This window comes from Suncus etruscus, chromosome 16 (genome assembly GCF_024139225.1).
Source record: "Suncus etruscus isolate mSunEtr1 chromosome 16, mSunEtr1.pri.cur, whole genome shotgun sequence".
NCBI classification, from domain to species: domain Eukaryota; kingdom Metazoa; phylum Chordata; class Mammalia; order Eulipotyphla; family Soricidae; genus Suncus; species Suncus etruscus.
In genome coordinates, this window is record NC_064863.1 from 75371387 (window position 1) to 75395466 (window position 24080).

The 24080-nt window shown below is 34.5% G+C and overlaps 1 protein-coding gene and 1 pseudogene across 7 annotated transcripts in view; one reads left to right on the forward strand and one right to left on the reverse strand.

Moving 5' to 3' along the window:
- The window catches only part of MAPK10 (mitogen-activated protein kinase 10), a 232020-nt gene that overhangs the window by 41987 nt on the left and 165953 nt on the right, over positions 1–24080 (reverse strand). The window lies entirely within an intron of this gene.
- LOC126033267 (uncharacterized) lies at positions 13051–13169 on the forward strand (annotated as a pseudogene).

Below are 24080 nucleotides of genomic sequence, written 5' to 3' on the forward strand. Positions count from 1 at the left end.
TGACTTTGAAGGGCAAATATTCTACACAAAGCAAGTGATTTTTTTTTACAGTACTCAATGATATATATTTCGTCGTAAGAGAAAATGAGTTGGGGACAAAAATCAACCTCTCCTATGATTTAAAAATATAAGCAAGAATAACAGAGCTTCATAGACTATAATCATAGTGAACTTAATATTTTCTTTTTTTTTTTCTTTTCTTTTTCTTTTTTTTTGGTTTTGGGGTCACACCTGGCAGTGCTCAGGGGTTACTCCTGGCTCTATGCTCAGAAATCGCTCCTGGCAGGGCTCAGGGGACCATATGGGATGCCGGGATTCGAACCACCAACCTTCTGCATGCAAGGCAAACGCTTTTACCTCCATGCTATCTCTCCGACCCCAACTTAATATTTTCTATCTCAGATTTAAATTTAATCTTTGGTCAAAGTTAATGAGGGGAATACTAACTTGTTTAAATCAGTCACAGTTTCTTTGATAGGAGCAAGGAAAGTACCCTTGGTTCCGATTTAGTTTATAATTAATTTCAGATATACTTTGTTTCAAGAGAAAACCAGTGAAACATATTTACATATATACATATATGTACATTTACATAACAAATATGCCAGATAATTTGAAAAAACTATCCTGAGAACTTATAGCATGCAAAATATTGTATTATAAGGTGTCATGAAAAGCACTCGTGCTGTTGCAGACATCATTGCATTAAATGGTCGGGGGTACCTTTGATTGTTAATAATGCATGTTAAAATTATATATGACCAGAGTATAACTTTTAAAATTTAATTAAATAATGCTCCAGTGGCTTGACAAGGAAGTTAATTTCTGTTTTCTCAATCCCCCCCTATTTTCTGCAGTTTTCTCAGATGTTAGATAACCAATTTATTAGGGTTTTTTTGTTTTGTTTTTGGTTTTTGGACCATACCCAGTGATGCTCAGGGGCTATTCCGGGCTATGTGCTCAGAAACTGTTCCTGGCTTGGGAGACCATATGGGATCAGGGGGATTGAACCGTGGTCCATCTTAGGTTAGCATGTGCAATGCAAATGCCCTACTGCTTGTACCACCACTCTGGCCCACAATTTGTTAGTGTTTACCAACAAAATATTTAATCGTTCTTAAAAATGAGAGTTCCATTTCCTACTCCTTGAAAATGAGATATTTCTAATTTTTTAATTGAAAACTTCGGATAATTGACTCACCAATCACCTAATATCCAAGTCTTTTCCCATTCATTTAGTTATTTAATATCTATTTGTTAGCCAAATATTAACAAACAACTAACTATGCTTTTGGTCTTAGATGTTATCAACTCCAACTATAAATCTAACTATTTGAAATTTGTATTGATAGCTTCCAAAACTCTTTAATCTTCTGACCTTGTCTATCTGTAGGTGACTAACAGTTCTAAGCTGTCACTACAGATTTATTCTCCTTCCTTCTCTCCTCTCCTCCAGGTATTTTTTTGTTTTGTTTTGTTTGCAGCAGAATTATCATTTACCTGTGCATACTTGATAATGCTAGTCTTTTGCTAGCCAGTTTTGAGTGGTCACCTTCACCTTTGAAACTAATGCTCTAACACAATGCCTGGGGGGTTCCTTTCTTACTAGTAAGCCCCAAATGATACATAAGCCTTCCTAGAGAGTTATTTCCCCTAGTAATCTAAAAGTTCTCCCAACCTTCTGTTGAACCTGAAATTTTTGCACACAGACTTCCATCTATTTTTGCACCCCTGAATAATTCCTGATTGTTGATTCCTGCCTGTGACACTGGTCCCAAATTCGCTTAGCAGACGGAATTTCATAGAGAAACTCTTCCAGGGATTCTCCTTGAGGTGGAACTTTTCAGAGACACCACCATACCAAGGATGAAGGAGGACAGCAGAAAAAGTGATGCCATCTTCCCCACAATTAAGTGATCACTAATCAGTCTTGATTACTGTGCCCATCTCTACTCCCTCACAGAGAACTCTGGTTAAGGGAGGAAATTGCATGTCAACACTGTGTTGCTCTGGAGACATTCCTAAACACCAATGTCTATGCGTATCTTCTCCCTTGGGCTGTACTCACCTCTGGCTTTTTTCTGTCACAATGCTTGTTCTTCTTGTTTTATGTGAGCATTGTTGGAATAGAAACTGTCTCTGTTCAGCCTGAACCCCCCTTCTTTCCCAGCCATCAGCTTTGGGGAAACATCCTCAATCCTGAAGGCACTGGGAGGAGGAAGTTGACCCTTGCCAGCTGACAGGATCAGCATACCTGATTTCCCCTCATTTTCCCTCCCTCCACAAGCCATCTCCTTCAAGCAGGCTTCTACCATATGAGTGAGTTGCTATTTTGATATGGGTTCTAATGAGCTTCAAATGTGGATAACTCATTATTCTGCATTGACCTATTTTACTTCTGACTATACTGTAGGGATAAATAGCATTATTTACTAGAGTCCAAAACACATTGAAATGCATTCAATGTGTTTCTTTTGAGAACAATTGAGTGGAGATTTGAGTAAAGTAATGCAGGAAGTCTGGTGGATATTTGAAAAAAGAGTGTTCCAAGCACAAGATATATCAGGAAAGTCAGGATGGGGCATTTGTTTGCTGTTCATGAGAAAAACAGCAAGGAATTCAGCAGGGCTGAACAGAGTGGAAAGGGGTTCAGATATAGATACATTTGCTATAATAGAATCATAAAAAATTGGTGGGGAAGAATATAGAAATATTTTCCAAGCTGTAGTTATGAAACAAATCTGTATTTTCTTATCAGAGCTGATTGATGTCACCAAGAAAAGTTGGAAATGAAGATTTTTCCATGAATGCACATACATGCTGTGGGTATACAAAGTAAAACAACCTCCTTATTACTATGACAACAAATTTTGGAATACTACAGTAAGCCTTACAAGGTACAGGGAGTGGTATGAATTTTATTCTGAATAGGGTTAGAAAGATACTGTAAATTCTTAGCTGAGGAATTATGTAATGTGTTTTACCTTTTTAATTTTTTTTTTTTGCTGAGATCAAACTCAAGATCTTTTTGGGGGGTGGGCCTCACCTGTCTGTGATCAAGGGTTACTTTGGCTCTGCACTCAGACATCATTTCTGGAAAGCTCCAGGGGACCATATGGGATGCCAGGGGATTGAATCTGGGTCATCTGTTGTGGAAGACAAGCACTTCACCCTATCAGTTCTAGCCCCCAAACTCAAGATCTTACAGCTGCTCGAGCAAGTCATCTACCAGAGAAATGGACTGCATTTTCAGCTCTGTTTTTCATTTAAAATAAAACTTCCAGGTGTTTAAGACAAAAGTTCACAGGGAGGTAATTCGTGAGTATCACATGGTTCAGGGTAAAGATGTTTTCACAGACAGATCAAGGGAAGAGAGCTAGTTTAAGTCTGCTTATATTTATAAGAAAGGCCAAATAATATTTGTGGGAAGGTAATCTCTTTCTAGAAATTTCTGAAGCGTATATAGTATTAAAAATTTATTTACTGTGCCTGGGCAGGGAGGGAAAAAACAAATTACAAAAAGCACAAAATTTTGGTTATTTTTTATATAAATATATATATTACCTTTATTTATTATTGTTATTTTTAATTTTTGATTTTATTTTATCTATTTGGTTGATTTTTCTGTTTGGGTGCGATTATTGAAAGTGTGTGTCCCCAATTATATTTATTTATTTTTTTTCTTCTTTCTTTTCTTTCGTTATGTGCTATACCATGTTTCTTAATTCAAGACCATGGCGTGATTTTTGTTTGTTTGTTTTAGTTTTTTTTTTTTTTTTTTGTTTTTGTTTTTTTTTTTTTTTTTGTTGGATTGTTTGTTTTGTCTGTTCTTTGAGGTGCTTATCGAGATAGCTGGAGCCCTCAATTCATGGGAGGACTGCCCTGGTTTGTCTCTAAGGAGGCGAGATTGGGGAACAGGTGACTGGGCTGCTAGAGCAGTTCACATGATCTGTGGTGGTTATTCATTGAAAATGTACCTCATTATATCTGCTTTTGCTTTTCTTGGGCAGCCCTGTCAGCCAACCCACCAGTTGTTAAGCAGTTTACAAGTAAATGCAATTTTTTTTTTGTTGTGGGGTTTTGGGTTTTTTTATATTTTATATTACATTTTGTTTAAAGTCCTATGAATGTATATGTGTGATTAAAATGGCTTTTTCTGTTTGGAAAAAAAATAAATAAAAACCATTACAAAAAAAAATGGATTTGGGACCAGAAAAAAAAAATAAGAAAAAAAAAAACTACAGAAGTACTCAACACAATATCTGCATGCCACTATATAATTATAGCAGATTTATTATCCTTTTCTTTTTACAAAAAAAAAAAAGGAGTTTGATACATTAGGTGAAGGCGTAAGTTTTCAATTGTGCTGGTGTAACTTAAAAAGATTGCACCAAAGACAGTAATTATTAAAGTCTTTTATACATTATTAGGATGCATTGTTTTTGCTCAATATATGTGAAATTGTAGTATGGGTAGTTGAATTTTACTAAAATTATTTAAAATTAATTACATATGCCTCAGGCACTATTTCCACTCTCCTCTGTGTTCAATAGGTAAAGGTTAATTTCTTCTCAAATATCATAAAAGTTAGAGTTTTGGGATGGAGACAGGACAGAAAGGGGGTTTGGGGGGGGGGGGGAAACATACCACAAATGTGCAAGTGATAGTTCTAAAGAAAAGCATTAATTTAAAAATCTGAGAAAACAGCTTATAATATAAGAGTCTGCAGACAAAGACCACATTTGATTCAATGATATAGGACAAACCAGCTGGAAAAAAACTGAGGCTAGCGAGATAGTACACCAGGTAGGGGTGCTTCCTTGCTTGCAGCCAAACAGGGTTTTATCCCCAGCATCCATTATGGTCATGATCAGAATCAACAGGAGTAACTCATGAGTGCAGATTCATGAGCTAAAAACTCTGTGGCCCCAAACAAACAAACAAAATGCCAAAACAAAAAAAAAAAAGGAAGGGAACATAAAAATCCTGGGTGAGAAATCAACAAATAAAAAGCAAATCCTGCTGACTTGTCCTATTATGATCACTGATCTCTCTGTGATCTCTTATTAGTCATTTCCCTACAGTCACACAGATAAGCAAATTGAGAATAGAAAAGGGCTCTTCAAATGCTCCTGTTGAATATATCACTCAGTAACAACTTAGTCTAACTGCAGGACCCAATAATGCTAAACAAACAAACAAAATGAATATGGCAGGGAGAGATTTGGGGGCCATAATAATAATTATTGGGAGAAAAAATAAATAGCCCTGGAAACTTAAACCAGCCCCAAAGGCAAAAACTAAAAATCAAACAAACTAACAAACAATACAAACAAAGCAAAAACCCACATTGAGACCCATCCAAGGAGACATGAAAAAACCTTGGAGAAGCACAATTCTTGACACTGAGGCTTGGCTCAAAGCCCCTAGGAGGAGAGGTTCCACGCTAATATAAAGTGTCCACACTGAGAACCTCAATGATCCATCAACTCCAAACTCACCTTTGTCAAACAATCTGGCAATAAACTTTAGGCAGCAGTTTGAGACACTGAAATATAAACTACTTGGCAGAAAAATAAGCATGCGTTTGATCATTATTCTCTTTTAAATATGTATCAAGTTTTCTCTTTTGTGGCCTTTTGGTCCACACATGGCAGTGCTCAGTCTTACTCCTATTTCTGCACTTAGGGATTATTTCTGGTAGTACTTGAGGGACAATATGGGTACAGGGAATTAAATTCAGATGAGCCATATGCATAGGCAAGAGCTCAATGTGTTTTACTATTGCTCCAGCTCCATCTTTCCTTCCTTTTTTTCTTATGGTGCATTTGTCCATTTGGGGAAAATGGCATCTGCATGAGATATGGACTTGACTTTTTCCACTCATCTTTCTCTCCCCTTATTTCTCAAATAAACTTATTTTTCTTCACTATTCATCTCCTCTTGAAATTCTTTTCTGTGAAGGTAGATGAAGGACCTGGAAAGTCTGGACAAAATTGAAGATTAACTTTCATGAATCTGGGGCAGTAGTATAGTGAGTAGGACTTTTACTTGCATGAGCGGACCAGGATTTTGATTTCACCCCATATGGTCTCCTAAACATTGCCAGGAGTGTTCAAAACCAGAGTCAGATTAATCCTTGAGTATCACTGGGCGTGGTTCCAAAACTGGAACCAAAAATCTGTGAAATGGGAATAATGTAGCAGAGGTTCTTTTGTGGTAGGCAGTAGGGACTATATATATATATATATATATATATATATATATATATATATGTGTGTGTGTGTGTGTGTGTGTGTGTGTGTGTATACATGCATATATACATGTACATATACATATATATAGCAACACAGAATTGGAACATGGACAGCATGGTTAAATGAAAGTCAGTATGCAAGTGAGTGAAACACTTCTTTGATTCAATTTGGCTCATTATTTTTGAGAACCTATCTAGAAGTTATATATATAATGAAAGTTACTGGACCAAAGCTTCAAATCTTTTACAACAATATTTTTAGAGTATTCTAGAATAATACTTTCTAAGTTAGATATAGTGAAAAGAAGTATTCTTAGATGAGAAGTTATTTCTAATTCATTCACCTACAAAAACATGGCACACATTCCATGGAGAATCATTGCCTAAAGAAATATTGTTGAGTTGATGCATGCTATGAGTTTGTGATTGTATTCCTCAGAAATATTTTACAAGAAAAAGGTTTAGAATTGTCTTCATATTTACAAACACAAATCATAGACACTATGTGGTACTTTTAAGTATAATCAATCTCATTGCTATTTCAGGCATGTGCTGCCAGCCCATGTGTGCAATATCACCCACATCTCCCTCTATTGAGATATGGATTTCCATACTTTAACTCAGGGGTGTATTTCAGGCTCTCTCCATCTTTGGAAAAGCCTGTTTTCTCACTTTCTTTTCCTCTCTCTCCCCTTCCTCAGAACCTCGAGGTAAAAACAAAATAAGGAAAAAAAAACATTTTACCTCAAAGATAAAATAAGAGAATTTTTCATTTTTTTCATGAAACAAATCATGCCATTCATTGAGTGAGCAATATGTGAAAATGTAATTTGAAAAGGAAACATTTCCAATTGTGCTTTTATTTACCATAACAGAAATAACATTTTAATTTCTCTTCTTATAGGTTAGAAGTATTAGATTTAAACTATTTAAATTATACCTTAAAATAAAGTATCTTCTAAAAATGGTTTCACATATCTTGAATATTTTTACTTAAATGTGTTTTATTTTATTTATTTGGTTGGTTGGATGGTTGGTTGGTTGGTTGGTTTTGGAAGCACTGTCTCTGCTCCAAAGAAAAATCTCTCCTGGCAGTGTTTTATTTCTTAGTAGGGCATTTCAGAGGTAAAGAAGAGTCATTGGAACAATTACATTGATATTATTTTCTCTGAATCTGTCATTCTTTTCATCTACTCCTGCCATATAAACAATTTATTTAAATTACAACTCATAAAAGGTATTTCTGATAATATTCATTATTTACCCTGTTAAAAATAATATATACCATCTGATTTAAAATATAATTTCCCAAAGCCCCCAATCACTGCCTTACGCATGGGTCCAACTTCTTTTTTTATGGGGGGGGGTGTTGGGTCACACCCGGTAGTGCTAAGGGGTTACTCCTGGCTCTATGCTCAGAAATTGCTCCTGACAGGCTCAGGGAACCATATGGAATGCCGGGATTCGAATCACCATCCTTCTACATGCAAGGCAAATGCCTTACCTCCATGCTATATCTCCAGCCCGAGGTCCAATTTCTTTTTTATTTAACTATGTCTTACTCATCTTTTGTTACAATTGGAACTTCTATAATATTCATCTCTATGAACTGTAAGATGGGCAGTGCTTTTTCTTTTAATCTTCTTAAATAGTGTTTCTCTTTGTGAATAATTTACTAAAGTAGCTGTATTTATTTTTATTATCTATCTGTTATCTATAGTTGTAAATTTTTATTATGCATCTAATCTTATTTTATGCTAGGCTACTAAATAATAAAAAATAAGTCTTTATGTTGTTAGAATTAATGAATTTTCAATGTCTTGTGATGGTAATTCATTGAGTTTACAAGCCAATAAACTCCAAGTCATTGAAGTCCAGTAATAATTTAGGGAATAAATGAACTGAACCTGTCTAAGGTAGGATGAGGGCTTGAGTTCAGGTTCTCTATAATAGATTACCACAACTAGCTAATATCTCCTAGAGCCACTGCTTTGTTTTTCAACCTGCTACTCTGTTCTTCTCTTACTCTTTGTCTCCTCATTTAGAACTTGTTGGTTTGAGGAATTAAATAATCTGCCACAATATTATGAACTGCCTTATTACAAAGTACATTTTTGTCTCTTCTTAATTTTGTTTTGGACTACACCCAGTGATGATCAGGGGTTACTCCTAGTTCTGCACTCAGGAATTGCTCCTAGCGGTGCTTAGGCGATCATATCAATATCAAGGATTAAATTTAGGTTGACCACTAGCAAGGTAAGTGCACTAACCACTGTAAGATCACTTTGGCCCCTGCCATCTACATTTTTACTTTGATTATATGAAAGCCTTCTCTCCAGAACAGAAGTACTTATTAGTTAAGAATCTTGCTATGATGGCATGTAAAAGAATTATAGCTAGGCAGGGCAGGAGTGATAGCACAGCAGTAAGGCTGAACTGGGATGGATTCGGGTTTGATCCTCAGTATCCCATATGGTCCCCCAAGCCTGCAAGGAGCAACTTCAGAATGCAGATCCAGAAGTAACCCCTAAGCACCACCAGGTATGGTCCAAAAAAAAAAAAAAAGAAAGAAAGAAAAAGAAAAGAAAAAGAATTATAGCTAAGAATAAACTTTTTTTGTGTGATTAAACAGGACTCACAGAGCAGTGGAGCAGTGAACATGAGAAAGCCTGCTTCAGAAAAATAAGTGTTGACAGACTGCTTCACTATGAAAACAGCATTTCAGGTGTAGCAGACAATAGACACCAAAAGTGCGTTCTGCTGGTTAGTCCAAATAACAAATAGATTAGATCGTTTAAAACTCAGAAAAAGGGCCTGAGGCACAAATAGCTATTTTAACCCTCATTTCTTTCAGAGGAATAAAAAACAGGTGAATTTTCAAAAGCACATAAAGATGGAAATTATATTTCCCCTAGTATTAAAAACTGTAGATGGGTTTTTTGACTATCAATTAAAAGCTCTTAATTATTAAGTTCTATCATTCACAATATATGGTGAGCTAATATTCTACAAATGACTCTTGTGAGCTTCATACTAAATCTTTGGCAATTATGGAAGTGAATTTCATCGTCCTTATTGCTGCCATACCATTAGAAAGGAGTATGATAATTTTATTTCAATATATACTCTGTAAAAACCCATTTTGACCTTTTAATACTTACAAAAGGAAGTGTAACTTTCAGTATTTGTTTTTTATTTTATTATTTTATTACTGGAGAAACCCCTTACCTTTTCCTCACATATATTGGCTGCTCAGGGACCTACACAATTCTATATTAAGGAAGAAAACATCAAGTCTAGCCTTTTCCTTGAATTTCAAGGTGACCATGATTTAACACACAAGAATACTTAGTACCTTTTCTATTTCAAATTCTGTAGCTCCTAACAGTTCCATTACATAGGATTTTGGTATCAGTATAGTTCCGATGGCATACTGACTTTATAGTTTAATTATGTACCTTAGAAAACCAAAATAAAAATCCTACAGGTTTAGTACTAGTTATATTTTCTTTTTTTTTTTGCTTTTTTTAAATATAATTTTTATTTTAATTATAGTGGCTTACATATCGTTCACAGTAATATTCCAGGTTCATATTTACATTGAATCAGGGGAATTCCCACCACCGAATTGTCCTCCCACGTCTGCTCCCATCCTGCCTCCCATATCCTCCACTCTCCCCCCAGGGGCTGCTAAAATGCGTGGTCCCTTCTGTGTCTAGTTTATTACTTAGTGGTCCTATAACTATTTGGTCTTGGTGCCTCCATTACTGCCCCCTCTAATTGGGGGGCGGGACTAGAAAGTTCAAGTTATGTGGTTTTGTTTGAGGAAGAGAAAAATAATATAATGGGGTAAAAATCGACTATGCCGACTATGAGTAGAGTCATTCTAGAGACTCTCATCCTTGGTTTGAGGGACAAAGGGGAAAAGAAGAAGGTGAAACACCACAACAGTTCAAAAAGAGGAATCAAATAAGATATCCAGTGAGCACTGCAGCAATAAAAATATGCACCACATAGTTGCCATGGTCTTGAGATAGGAAATATTGGACAAGGCGCAAAGAGGAAGAAGAGAAAAGAAGAAAGAAAAAGTAAATATATAAATTAAAAAAATGGACAACTACTTTAATATCTACCCCAAAACAAAGAAATCAACAAAAACTAGATAAAAATAATAAAAAATTTAAAAAAGTATTATTTAGTGTTTTTTGTCTCTTCCCCCAACCCCTGCATAGGCACAGTAAATATTAGGGTCATCCAAAACGGAAATCCCCTTGGCCTAAGAGATACAGGGTTTCTCTACCCTTTCAATAAATTGTCACAGGATTATCTATAGACTCCTTTCAAGTTCATTTACTCTCCCCTTGGTGTTTTTGTGCCGTATGGAAGACTTCTGCTCCGATCTGGATGATAAAAACAGACCTCTAAATCTAGAGGTCTCAGTTTGTGCACAGGTCAAGGAGTGGAACTTACACAAGACCCCCCCCCAAATCTTTTACGAAATCAGGAAGGGCAGGGTGTGCGATGAAAAGGCGCCTGGGAACCCACACCCCACAAGAAAATCTCAAAAGGCAATGGGAAAACCTATACTTCCATCATAAGTATAAGACCTGTATAACACTACCTCTTTATTTTTTATTTCATTTTACTTAAAATCATTTTTCACTATACATATGTGAGCAAATATATATTTTTATTTCTATTTTTATGGTTTTTTTGGGTGTGTGACCTGTTTCTCTGTTCTTTTCACCCCCAAATGCACCGGCAATATAATGAAGCACCATTTCTTCCTGCAAAGGCACACTAAAAAAGGAGAAATCCCGCGTATATAAACAAGCTCTTATCTACTAGGGATAAGAACTCATACTTATTTACAATACAGGGGAATCTCCCACCTTGAAAATATGTCATGTGGATCCATCTTAGACTCCAGAAGATTAGACACCAACCGTCCAGACTTGAATCCTGGACCCCAGACATAGAATCGACACAGTTCTTCACAACAGCTACAGGAACCAAAGCCCATCTGGGACATCCTGAATACTACTCAAACTTCAACATGTGCCAGTTCTAATATGATATCATGACAATGAGGAAATTGGGAACAAATGGACATAAGAACAGGTTATCCTACCTTACCAACTAATGCTAAAACAAAATCAGAAGACTTACCACACTATGGGCTGTGCAAAAGCCAAGAACGTGATCTACAGATGACCAGCTGATAGAACCATGACCAGGCAGTATGTATTCTGGGACCAACAAGAAAGCCCTAGTCTAGGGTTTGGTCTACTTCCTGCACAACAATCATGACCTCTAATTCCAGAGTCCTGACTGAGGCAATTGCATCTGAATGGGTCTTCTGGAAACATAACAAAAGACGATATCCCAGGCTCCATCTGAGTTTCAGCGCAAGGGCCAAGACCACTAACCACAGAAGACAGATTAAAATGACATCGAGGAAACAGAACTTCTAAAATCACAAAGAAAGTCTTCATCATAAGTACTAGTTATATTTTCTAATTACTTTTCTCCTCACTCCTATATTGTGAAATTTTACAATCTGTCCCATAACCTTAAGAACTCAAACAACTCTAATAATAAATTATAAAACAATTGGTTGGTTAAACTTGGTAAGAAAATAGGCATTTTCATGTGATTTTGCTCTTCTTCTTATCATCAATTTTATATTATGCTACACAAATATTTTCTTAGAAAATAGACAAAGACCCAAATGTGTTTAAAGATACACATGGTTACAAAAACTGAATAGTGAAAAGAAAGTCAGTCCTTCATGAAGAGAAACTAAATGAAAGCATATATAAAGACAAGTGGAATTGTTACTGCCCTGAGACTCTCTAATCATTGCCAAACAATGTCAAGTAAAGCTCTCCAGGGTTCTCAAACTCAGTTTACGTGGGGGCCCCAGGAGGCAAAGTCGGGGTGAGGCAGGGCCATATAAGGGATTTCGCTTACAGAATAGCTTGCCAAATATTCACAATAAAAATCACATTATTAAGAAAAATATCACAAAAAATTGCATTAAACATCTGTATACCCTGAAAGGAACTGATCGGGGTATGTGAATGTTTAATGCAATTTTTTCCTTACTAATGCGATTTTTATTGCGATTATTCGGTAAGCAAATAATCACAAATACTGTGATATTTGAAGGCCGGCCGTGGGCCACAAAATGTTGTATGGAGGGCCGCACACAGCCCATGGGCCATGAGTTTAAGACCCCTGCTCTAAACCATCCTCCCAAATGAACTCTTGAAAGTCTTATAACACAAGAAAATTTTATTAAAAATTAGTATGAGCTATGGATTTTATATTTCTTGAAAATCGGCATTTTAACTCGTATAGCTCCTCAGAAAACTATTTCGTATTTCAATGTTTTAACAATTATAATTAAAAAATATACAGCATGGTACTTTTAGCATTTTTCCATTGTATAAAAGACTCATAGATAAAGGGGCTTTTTCATTAAAAATTAAGTTTTTTCTTAAGAAAGTAATTTGATGGGGCTGGAGCGGTGGCACAAGCAATAAGGAGTCTGATTTGCATGCACTAGACTAGGATGAACCACGTTTCGATCCCGGCATCCCATATGATCCCCCAAGCTAGGAATGATTTCTGAGTGTATATTTCATAAGTAACTCCTGAGCATCACCAGGTGTGGCCCCAAAACAAAAACAAACAGAAATAAGAAAATAATTTGAGAAATTCCAAGATTAAGTTATATAATTATGTCTATAAAGGGCAGTAAACTATAACATTAAATTATCTATATTTTAGTCTACAGCCATACCACCCTGAACACGCCTGATCTTGTCTGATCTTGGAAGCTAAGCAGAGTCGGGCCTGATTAGTACTTAGATGGGAGACTGCCTGGGAATACCGGGTGCTGTAGGCTTAAAAAAAAATCTATATTTTAATGGCACTTCATCCCAAAATTTTCTCTACAAGATATAGTTTTTTAAATATTAAATATTATGTTTCAAATATCCCATAGAATACAAACTCTGTTCCTAGACTACCTACACACATAAACCTTCAAGGATAAATGAATTCTAGAATAATGGAACTTAATGCTGATTATGAGATCCAAAAGGCAGGAACTCATTAACCTCAGTGGTACAACTGTAGATATTTTATCATGTAAATATTGCATTGGGAAACAATAAGCATGTGAGATACTGAAACATACAATATAACAGTAAATGTATTTTGGGATCAGAGTGTATGCAAATTCAATCTCTGGTATGTTATATGATTCCATGAGCCTGCTAGAAATAGTCTCTGAGCAGAGTAAGATTAGCACACTACTTGGTAAAACTCAAAAATCAAGTAAAAAAGACATGTATTCTTTAATTTTTCAAAAGGAAGACTATACTAAAGTTCATCATGCGCTCCACATATCAGACTAAGAATTGATATCCATGATATATAAAGTACGCATAAAAATTAAAAAAAACCTAGTCTCTGTGGCATGAGATGATTCCTCAATGTTGTTTTGATTTGTATCTCCCTGATGATTAGTGATGTGGAGCATTTTTTCATGTGCCTATTGTCCATTTGTATTTCTTCTTTGAGGAAGTGTATGTTCATTTCTTCTCCCCATTTTTTGATGAATAAAGTTTTGTTATTGTTGTTAAGTTCTGTCAGTACCTTGTATATCTTAGATATAAGCTCCTTTTCTGATTGTATTGGGTGAATATTTTCTCCCATTTTGTTGGTGGCTTTTGTATTCTACTCAGTATTTTTTTTGAATGCAGAAGATTCTCAGCTTAATATAGTCCCATCTGTTTATCTCTGCTTCCACTTGTTTGGACAGTGCTGTTTTCTCCATGAAGATGCCTTTAGTCTTAATGTCATGGAGTGTTTTACCAATGTGTTGTTCTGTCTACCTTATGGTTTTGGGTATGATATCAAGGTCTTTAATCCATTTAGATTTGACCTTTGTGCATGGTGTTAAATGAAAGCCTGAGTTCACTTTTTTTTTTTCATGTGGCTGACCAGTTGTCACAATACCACTTGCTGAAGAGGCTTTCCCTGCTTCATTTTGTCTTACTTGCACCTTTATCAAAGATTACTTGATTGTATGTCTGAGGAACATTCATTGAATACTCAAGTCTGTTCCATTAATTTGAGTGTTTGTCTTTATAGCTTTGTAATAAAATTTTAATTTGGGGAAAATGATGCCTCCTGTATTCCTTTTCCCAAGGGTTGCTCTAGCTATTCATGGGTGTTTATTGTTCCAAATGAAATTCAGGAGTGTTCACAAAGAACAAGAACAATCAGTGCTTGTGGGGTTGTGGAGAAAAAGGAACTCTCATTCTCTGCTGGTGAGAATGCTGTCTAGTCCAGCCTTTGTAGAAAACTATATAGAGATTCCACTATGGAATGGTATAGCTGGAAATTGAGTTCCCATATATTCCATCTATACCACTTTTAGGGATATACCCTAGGAACACAAAAACACAATACAAAAATATCTTCTGCACACCTATATAATTTGCAGCACTATTTACAATAGCCAGACTCTGGAAACAACAAAGATGCCCTTCCACAGATGAATGGCTAAAGAAACCGTGGTACATATACAGAATGGAATATTATGCAACCATCAGGAGAATTGAAGTCATGAAATTTTTCTATACATGGATGTACATGGAAACTATTATGCTGAGTGAAATAAGTCAGAGGGAGAGATACAGATACAGAATAGTTTCCACTCATCTATAGGTTTTAAGAAGAATAAAAGACATTATTGTAATAATTCCCAGGGATAATAGAGGTGAGGGCTGGAAGGACCAGCTCATGATAGGAAGGAGTTGGGGGGTTTTGTTGATGGAATGTTGCACTGGTAGGGAGGTGTTCTTTTTATGACTGAAACCTAACTATAAACATGTTTGTAATCATCGTGCTTAAATAAAGATATTGTAAAAAATAAATCTAAATTCCCCTTCAAAAATTGAGAGTGGAAATGACCTGACAAATTTATGACAAAGATCAATGGATAGACAAAAGTCACATACAAATTTCATCATCAATTACTATTAGGGAAGTCCACCTCAAGAGTACAACTAGATATCATCTTACACAAATGAGTAGGGCATATATCAAAAATACTGAGAATAATCTATGTTGGTGGGGATGTGGTAAAAAATGGAACTCTTAGTCAATGATAGTGGGATGTTATCTGTTTCACTACTTATGGAAAACAGTATGGAGGGTTCTCAATTACCTTAGAATTAAACTTCCATATGTCGCAATTCCACTATGTAGTTTCTAATTTCAGGACCAAAAAAAAACATTCATTCAAAAAATATTTGCACACCATTCTTTATTGCATCTTTCAGTAAAGTATCAAATATGGAGTACACATAGATGTCCAGTGACAGATGAATAAATACTGAAGATGTTTTATATCTAGAAATATACATATATATATTCATAATGATTCCACAACTGTAAGGAACAATGAAATCATGTAAGTTGCTGCACGATGGATGGACTGGAATATCATGTTAAATTAAGTAAGCCAGAGATGAAGGATAAACAATGGGTGATATCACTTGTATGTGTTATTTAAAATAACTTGATGAGGAAACGCCTAGATACCCTTTGGCATCTTATTATAGTGAGAAAAAAATAGAGTGCAGGAGAGGGGGAGAAAGGCTGGAAGGTCAGTGGTGTTAAGGAATAATATGTCTACATATGCAATCCAGGTTCAGAAAAATTGAAATCATGAGCTCCAAATCTTAACAACAAAACTTAAAATGGTGATTGTCAAGATAAGAGGTGGGAGTGGGGAGAATGGTATCAGAGGAAATTTGGGAGCATTGGTGAAAGGAAGTTGACATCAGTGGTAGAAACCATTGTATGTCTAAAGCTCAACTATGTATAATGTTGTAAAATAATGTAAATTTAGTAAAATATTATATAAAGGCCATCATGAGCTAGATCTCACTGAATCTGGTATAGTGGAATGGAGAAAAACACTTTAAGTAACAAGTTGGGAAACATTTAGGAACTTGAACAGGGTTATCTACTAAATAAGCACTATACTATACTGGTAATATAACTAACATATTCTTAAATTTATTGGGCTTATATATGATATTGAACATTTGGTTCTTATAAGAAACATCACTATTTCTTAAAACATCTATCACTTCTTAATAAAAGTTTTATGTTAAAATCATTCATATTGTTAGGAGGATGGATAGGAGTGCCTTTGAGTGTCCTTCAAATTATATGATACTATTAAGAAGGAATACTTACAATGCAAGAAAGATATATTGTAGAGAGGAACAATAAATCATTTTATTATTTTAGCAAAATTGCAGAGAGCCAAATTAGTCAAAAATATAACTCAAGAAAATCTTCTAGAGATAAACTATTTCTACTTTTCTAGAAATAAACTACTCATATTCCTTATTAATCTCAAGGAAAAGCTAAGAGGTTTTTTTTTTCTGATCACTTCATTTTCTTCTTTTCTTTTTATTCTTCCACCTATTTTTTGTTTTTGGGCACACCCAGTGATGCTCAGGGGTTACTCCTAGCTATGCGCTCAGAAATAGCTCCTGGCTTGGGGGACCACACAGGACACTGGGGGATCGAACCACGGTCCATCCTAGGCTAGCACATGCAAGGCACACGCCTTACAGCTTGCACCACAGCTCTGGCCCCTTTATTCTTCCTCTTGTTATAGAATCTGATACACTTTCATTGACAAAAAAATATTTCAAGTTGATTTCCTTGCCTATTACAAAGAAACAGCCTTCAAAGGGTATAGCATTAGTTGGTGTTTTTTCCTCCCATAATATATAGATTATTTTACTTTGTAACATCGTACACATATGCCACAATTTGAAATGTAGCTTTATTTAAAAAAATAAAAATATATGCAGATGCACAGGGTCACAAATGCCTATCATCCTTAGCTAAGCGAGCAGGTTAATATTACAATATTAAGAATAAATCTAGGATAGAAGGTGAAATCATAGATTCACAAGAACTTTTCAGGACATCATAACTAAGATTTTAAAGAGGAGCAGATATAAAATCTCTATACAAACAATTGTACTTCTCACCTTAAATTGTTTTCTTTCAATGATATATTCAAAACACAAATGTTTCTATCAAAAGAACATAAGATAGTCACTCAGACCCCAGATCTTTATTTGCCCATTGATTATACAGCTGAATTAGCCTCCTGGATGATACCTCAAGGGCACTTTTCTTATAGGATGTAGAGTCCCTTTTCTCCAAATATAGGTCCTGGAGCCTCCAACCTCAGCTTTCTCTTTCGCTGAAGACCTGTATTCACATCCCTACCTCTAAACCCACTTTCCACTGATTGTTCCCTGCACAATAAAACTACATGGGAAGCGTTATTTATTTCATATTATATAATTCACACATATACACAAATATACATTGAGGAGAATCAGTAAAAGAGAAAAAGAGCAACACAGCCTAATTTTACAAAGAGTACCCCTGGATGAACTACAGTGGTTCATTCCCAGAAAATATAAGATACTGTGTACAGTGGTAAAGTTTTGTAAGCTTATCATGATCAATGAGTGAAGATAATAGCACAGAAGGCTCTACTTAAACAGCTCAGAAAATAATGATAGAGTGACATAATGATGAGATGTTGAATGGGTTCAAAGAAATTATTGTACAGGCCTTCAGCAAAGTACAAGAACATATGAGAGTAAAAATGGAAAAACTATAATAAAAAGTGACCAAACTTAAAGAGTATGTTAGGTGAAATAAACTCAATAAAAGATCTAAGCAACAGAATAACAACAACTGGGGAAAATTCAATGAACTCCAAGAAAAGATACAGAAATAAAGTTTGAAAAGGAATGGACAACAGTGCAGAGACCTATAAGATGAACTCACAGGAAGGTGAATATGAGAATTACTAGTTCAAGAAATATCAAATAAGAATTTTCAGAGAGGAGTAGTGCAGGCTCTGAGATCCAAAAGTGTCAGTTCTAGTGAAAATAAACTCAAATAGAACAACTCCAGACACACTAATCAGAATGACAAACGCCAAATACAAGAGACACAATATTGAAAGTAGCAACATCAAGGAAGGACTTACATATCATGAAAGTCTCATAAGAATCACAGCATATAATCAAATGAGAGTGGGATGTAGTAAAAAAAATTCAATGAAATGAACACATAAGCAAAATATCTGTCTAGCAAAATTTTTATTCATATTTTAAAAAATGATGTAAAGTTTCATGGATAAGCAACAATATATAACATTCACAGACCCAAAACCAGTGTTGTAAATGCATTAAAGGATATTAAGAAATAAAAAATCTAACACTGGACTTGAGGAAAGAAATGGAAGAGATAGGTTTAGCTATTATTTCTATGCCTGGTAGGTTGCTATGACTAATCTCAGGGTGCAGAGTCAATAATAAACATTGAGCATTTCTGGATGTGACCCAAAACAAAACAAAACAAAACTACAAAATTTCTGAAATGTAATAAGATGAAATAAACATATAGTAAAGGGAGCAACATATAGCTGAAGACTTGGTCTACCAAACAGGATTGTACGTCATCGCATATCAATAAAAAATAAAAGATGTAATTTTGTGAGTATAGTTTTTCATAATATTTTAGGTATATTTACAAAAGTAAATTTTAGTTGTATTTATGAGTTAGAAATCAAATGAATATATAACTAATTCCTTACCAAAATGCATTTTTAAAAAGAACTTGAGTCAAGGTTGTAGACACAATATACAGCTAAGGCATTTACTTTGCATCTGGCTGACCAAGATTTGATTCCTACTGTCCTATATGGTCCCTTGAGACTGCCAGGAGTAGGTCCCAAGTACAATCATGTGTGGCCCAAAAACAAATCCAAAACTTCAGGCAGTTTTAAAAAGAAAAGCTGGAATACAGACTGAATTATTCAAAAATAGCTCTCTTCAGAGAATGAGCTATTCAACTACTCCAACTGGAATGCTTGAAAAATATATGAGATCAGTAGATTCTGAATGTTTCAATAATTTAAAATAATTAAGTTTATTTTTCAGAAAAATATCTATAATTAGAGACCAATTAGTGTTTGTGGGAAGCCTTCTACTACTAAGTCATGTAGGGAAAGGGGCCACTAAAGCAGATGGATACATCTACCTACAACGAACATTGTGACAATCTCCCACCAATACAGTTCATGTCAGCAAAACAATCCCAATGTGATTCCAAAGATGTCTTTACTTTAGCAGCTGAGACAAAGAGAATGTGATAGGAAGTTACTATTATTTTCTCTAGAAGGCAATTAGTAAATTGCTTACACTTTGCTTTTCAAAAAGACATCAGCATAAGCAAGTGGAAATTTAGAATTAGGCACATGGAATTAGGTATAGGAAGTGAATCCATTGATTTAACTTACAATAAACAAGAACTACAAACCATGAATTTCTTTCTACAATTAAACAATCATTAGGGTGCATCAAATTAATATTGATTGTTGCTCACATTTCTCCCTACGTATTTATAAATGTGCATACATTCTGTGTAAAACAAACCATTTAGAGTTCAACTCTACACAAATGGGACTTCCATGATAGCACTAAGCTATTTCTCAAATTAAGCCTGCCAGGGCACCACACTAGCTATTCCACAACACGATGCATGCTGCAATAATAAGAAATCTTAAGACTCCAAGAAATAGTCCTCTTGTGTCAAGACAGATGGAGAGAACAGCTGAGAGCTATTTAGCCAGTTTATTAACTCCATGTGAAGAGAACAAATCATACTTAAAAAAAACTAGTAGGAACACCGAGTCTAAAAAGCAGAATTTAAATTGATGGCAATTTTAGAACGGAGACGAGAAAAGAATGTTATTTCCTATTACAGCATCACTCACAAAGTAGTGCCTTCATATGTCCATTGACATTTGATTCAAAATGTCACCAATGACCCATATGTAGATCATAGGCCAAACTGGTATTTGACATATCAAAATGATATATTTGAAAATAGAAATAGACTATCAGATTTAAGGCACTGAATGAATGCTGTAACACATTTGTGAATAAAACCACTAACATTAAATATTTATGGTCTTATTGCTGCTCTTTTACTTGTTCTGAAATGGGAATATTTGTCCTCCTTTTCAAATAATTTAATAACTAAAATAATTTTGACATTTAAAAAATTAAACCATATCTGAAATATCTCTCTAAAAGTAATATATTTATAAAATCTTTATTAAGGATTCTCTTGGGAAAACTCACTTATACTTTACTAAAGATTATACGTATGTCTAGTAGAACATAGAAAAAAACTATATATTTTCTTGATTTTGACCTAGTATAATTCTTAAAAATTATTATTATTTCAATTATTCTGTCAACTCAATGAACCCAAACTGAGTGTCTTATGCTGACCTTTGCACTGATATTTCATTTCTTTCCTTCCTGGGGTAGAATATGGGTAAGCTTCACTGCTGTTCTATCACTGTGCTCCTATAATTATTACTTTTAAAACAAAACTAAGGCCACAAATTGCGGCTTTCTGGGGACCCCGGCCAGCAGGGTGAAGGAAATGAATGCCGCAACTTATTCGTGGGTTCACTGAAGCCGACCCGATCCGAAATATCTGTGGAAAAATCTGTAGAGGTTAGAAAGAAGGCCTAAGTCTTTTATCTGATCAAAGGCAATTTATTAAGCAGGCAAGCGCTTATATATATTTTTTACACAAGGGGAAGTATGTCTCAAAAACTATTGGTCATTTCAAACCATCTCTTATCCAATTATATTCCAAGCATAGGCACATAACCAAAAATGAATAAAGGTACTAAACATTAAACTTATGGGGCATACAAGCATTGGTCAATTCAAACAAGCTTTTCACCAATTATATGCTTACTACAGGTATTTGGCCAAAAAGGGAAAAAGGATAGAGTGTGCCTTATTAAGCACAGCCCAAAGGAGGTAGGAAAGGAAAAAGGGGGAGGCATGACTCAATGACTGATCCTAGCAATCTTAGCTTGACCGGAATCAGAGACATATAAGGAAATATTATCTACATCGTCCCTGGCCTCATGGCCCTGTGGTTAGCACAAGGGGCTATGTTTTGTTGCAAGATTTCCTATTTGCTCATGGGCTAGGAACCTGCTGACAGTCACGTATGCAGCTCAGTGGAACTTTCCACAGAGATAGAGGTTAAGGTTGATAGCATCCATTTTGTGCAGGCTAGAGCAGTCTCCCACAACAAATAAGGTACTTTTAAAAAAGTTTCAAAGGATGAGGCTGGAGTGGTGGTGCAAGTGGTAGGATGTTTGACTTGCATGCACTACCCTAGGACTGATGGCGGTTTTATCCCTGGCATCCCATATGGTCCCCCAAGCCAGGAACATTTTCTGAGTGCATAGCCAGGAGTAATGACTGAACATCACCGGGTATGGCCCAAAATATAAGCGAAAACAAAAGTTTCAAAGGATATGATAAAAAAAATCATGGATTTTTATGTAGATTTATTTTATGTAGATATCTTACTAAAAGTGAATTCATCTTTTTTGTGGGAAGGGAAAGTTTTGTGCCATACCCAGTGGTTCTCAGGGGTTACTCCTGGCTCTGTGCTCAGCAATAACTTCTGGAATCCTTATATATACCATATATGATATCGGGGATCAAAACCCTATCTGTCCCAACCGCATGCAAGGCAAAAGTTGTGCTTGCCCCTCATCTTTTCAAGTAAATCAGTGGAAACATTTTTAACTCCTAGAATATCAAAATTTTACAGTATTTTAAATACAGCATTTAAAATGTTTCAAAGGATATAATAAAAATCATATATATTTTATGTTTATTTTACTTATTTTATGTGGACTGCTTACTGTAGGTATAGTCACCTTTTAAAGTAAATCAATGGAAACATCTTAATCCATAGAAAATCAGAAAATATATTTTTAAATTTTAGTGAAATAGGATTTTTCTTATCAATAAATAAGCTGCAAAAATCCTTAGATATTTCACCTAGGTTATCCTTTCTTAAAATTTTAAAAATGGGGTCAACACATTGAGTGGCTATTATATTTTATGTAATAAATTTTAAATGTAAATAGGCTTTCTTTGCAGGCATGTAAAAGAAAAAATAATAATTTTAATTAACTGCCTTAAGTATGTGAATATTTAGTGGTGAAATCAAGAGACAAAAATCATTAGCTAATGAATTTCATATTACTTAGTAACTATGTTGAAATCACAACTTAATGTTTTCTATTACTTCACCAAAAAATGTCAATTATAAAAACTATAATCTTCCATCTCAATGGAGCAGATTCAGCCTATACAGAAAATTGCTTCTTTTATTATAGCTCAATTAAATGTTCTAGATATTTTATATTTAACCAAACAATAAGACTCACTGACTTAATATAGATATTATAAAATATTTAGAGAAAGTATATACACATTTTATTCAGTTTTATTCCTCCAGAAAGTGAATTATTCACAAAATTCTTGAACATTAAATACATCAAATTCATGTAAGCTGTTGCTCATATTTTCTGATTCCGAAGTGCATACATATTCTGAGACTGAAAACATTTATAATTAACTGTAGTTATAAACCCATTCTTTATCATGATGTTTTAGAAATATTATCAAAGGTTCAGTAAATTCAGAAGCATACAACTAAATTAGCCTATATAATAAATTAAGATGTCTTAATAAATTAAGACATAGATACTATAAGCAATAATATATCCATGATATAAGTTTTATAGAGCAAGTTAATACATATCATTTTCTAATGATATTGGATTTACACTCAATTGAAAAAAGAGAATGAGAATTATTTTCTACTGCCAACATCAAAAGCTCAATTTGTCCAAAGTCTCCAGATAGTAAATATATTATTGAATGAATATCTAAACTTTATAAAGTATTTATTTTGTTTAATATGCCAACTTCAAAATTTATATTTAGTCATTAAAACCTGTTCAGAATTCTGATTCACATTCAAGACCTAGATATTTTTCATCATAGCTATAAAAAGATGACAATAGTTTGTTAAGTATAATTAAAATAATAGACCAGTTAGATCAATCCACTGATCTAAGTCAAGAGTAATAACTAATCATTGCAATTTTGTTATACTTGATTAACATTGAGAGGGAACTATTATTAAAATTTTATAAAAGCATATATTGAACAAATAACAAAATTAAGTAGATAAATTATATTTGGAGAAATTTATATTGAAATATGATAACTCACAGATTCCTTATCAGTATGTTACCAGTATGAGCTGAGAAAAAAAACACAGATAAATGAATTTTTATCTATTTGATTTTAATGTAGCTCATATATATTATCAGAATGTAGGTCATGGTGTAACACTTAAAAGTTTGAGTTCAATACTGTTGACAGAATAAATTAATATAAACTTTTAAAAATATGGCTAATGTCAATACCTTCTAGAATTTATTTAAAAGAAAAGGCTAAAAATAAAAGGAAGATCAAGAAGAAATTAAGAAATTTTATGAGCAAGAGGAAAGAACGATAGAGGTCTCATTTTATCTTTTAAAAAGCAAAGGAGTAAATTAGGGAAACCTAAATGATAACATATGGCAATATGCTTGATTTCCAGCTGCCCACTTGCTCACCAGTGGTACAACAAACACTGGGAACGTACCACGTGAGAGATACATAAAAAACATGTGCACAGTTATTTGAAAGTCCAATGAGAATATTCATATACCAGATCTATCAGATTGGCAAAGTCACAAGATATTTAAGGAAATTAAATAGTTGTTTGGAGTAAACTCTAC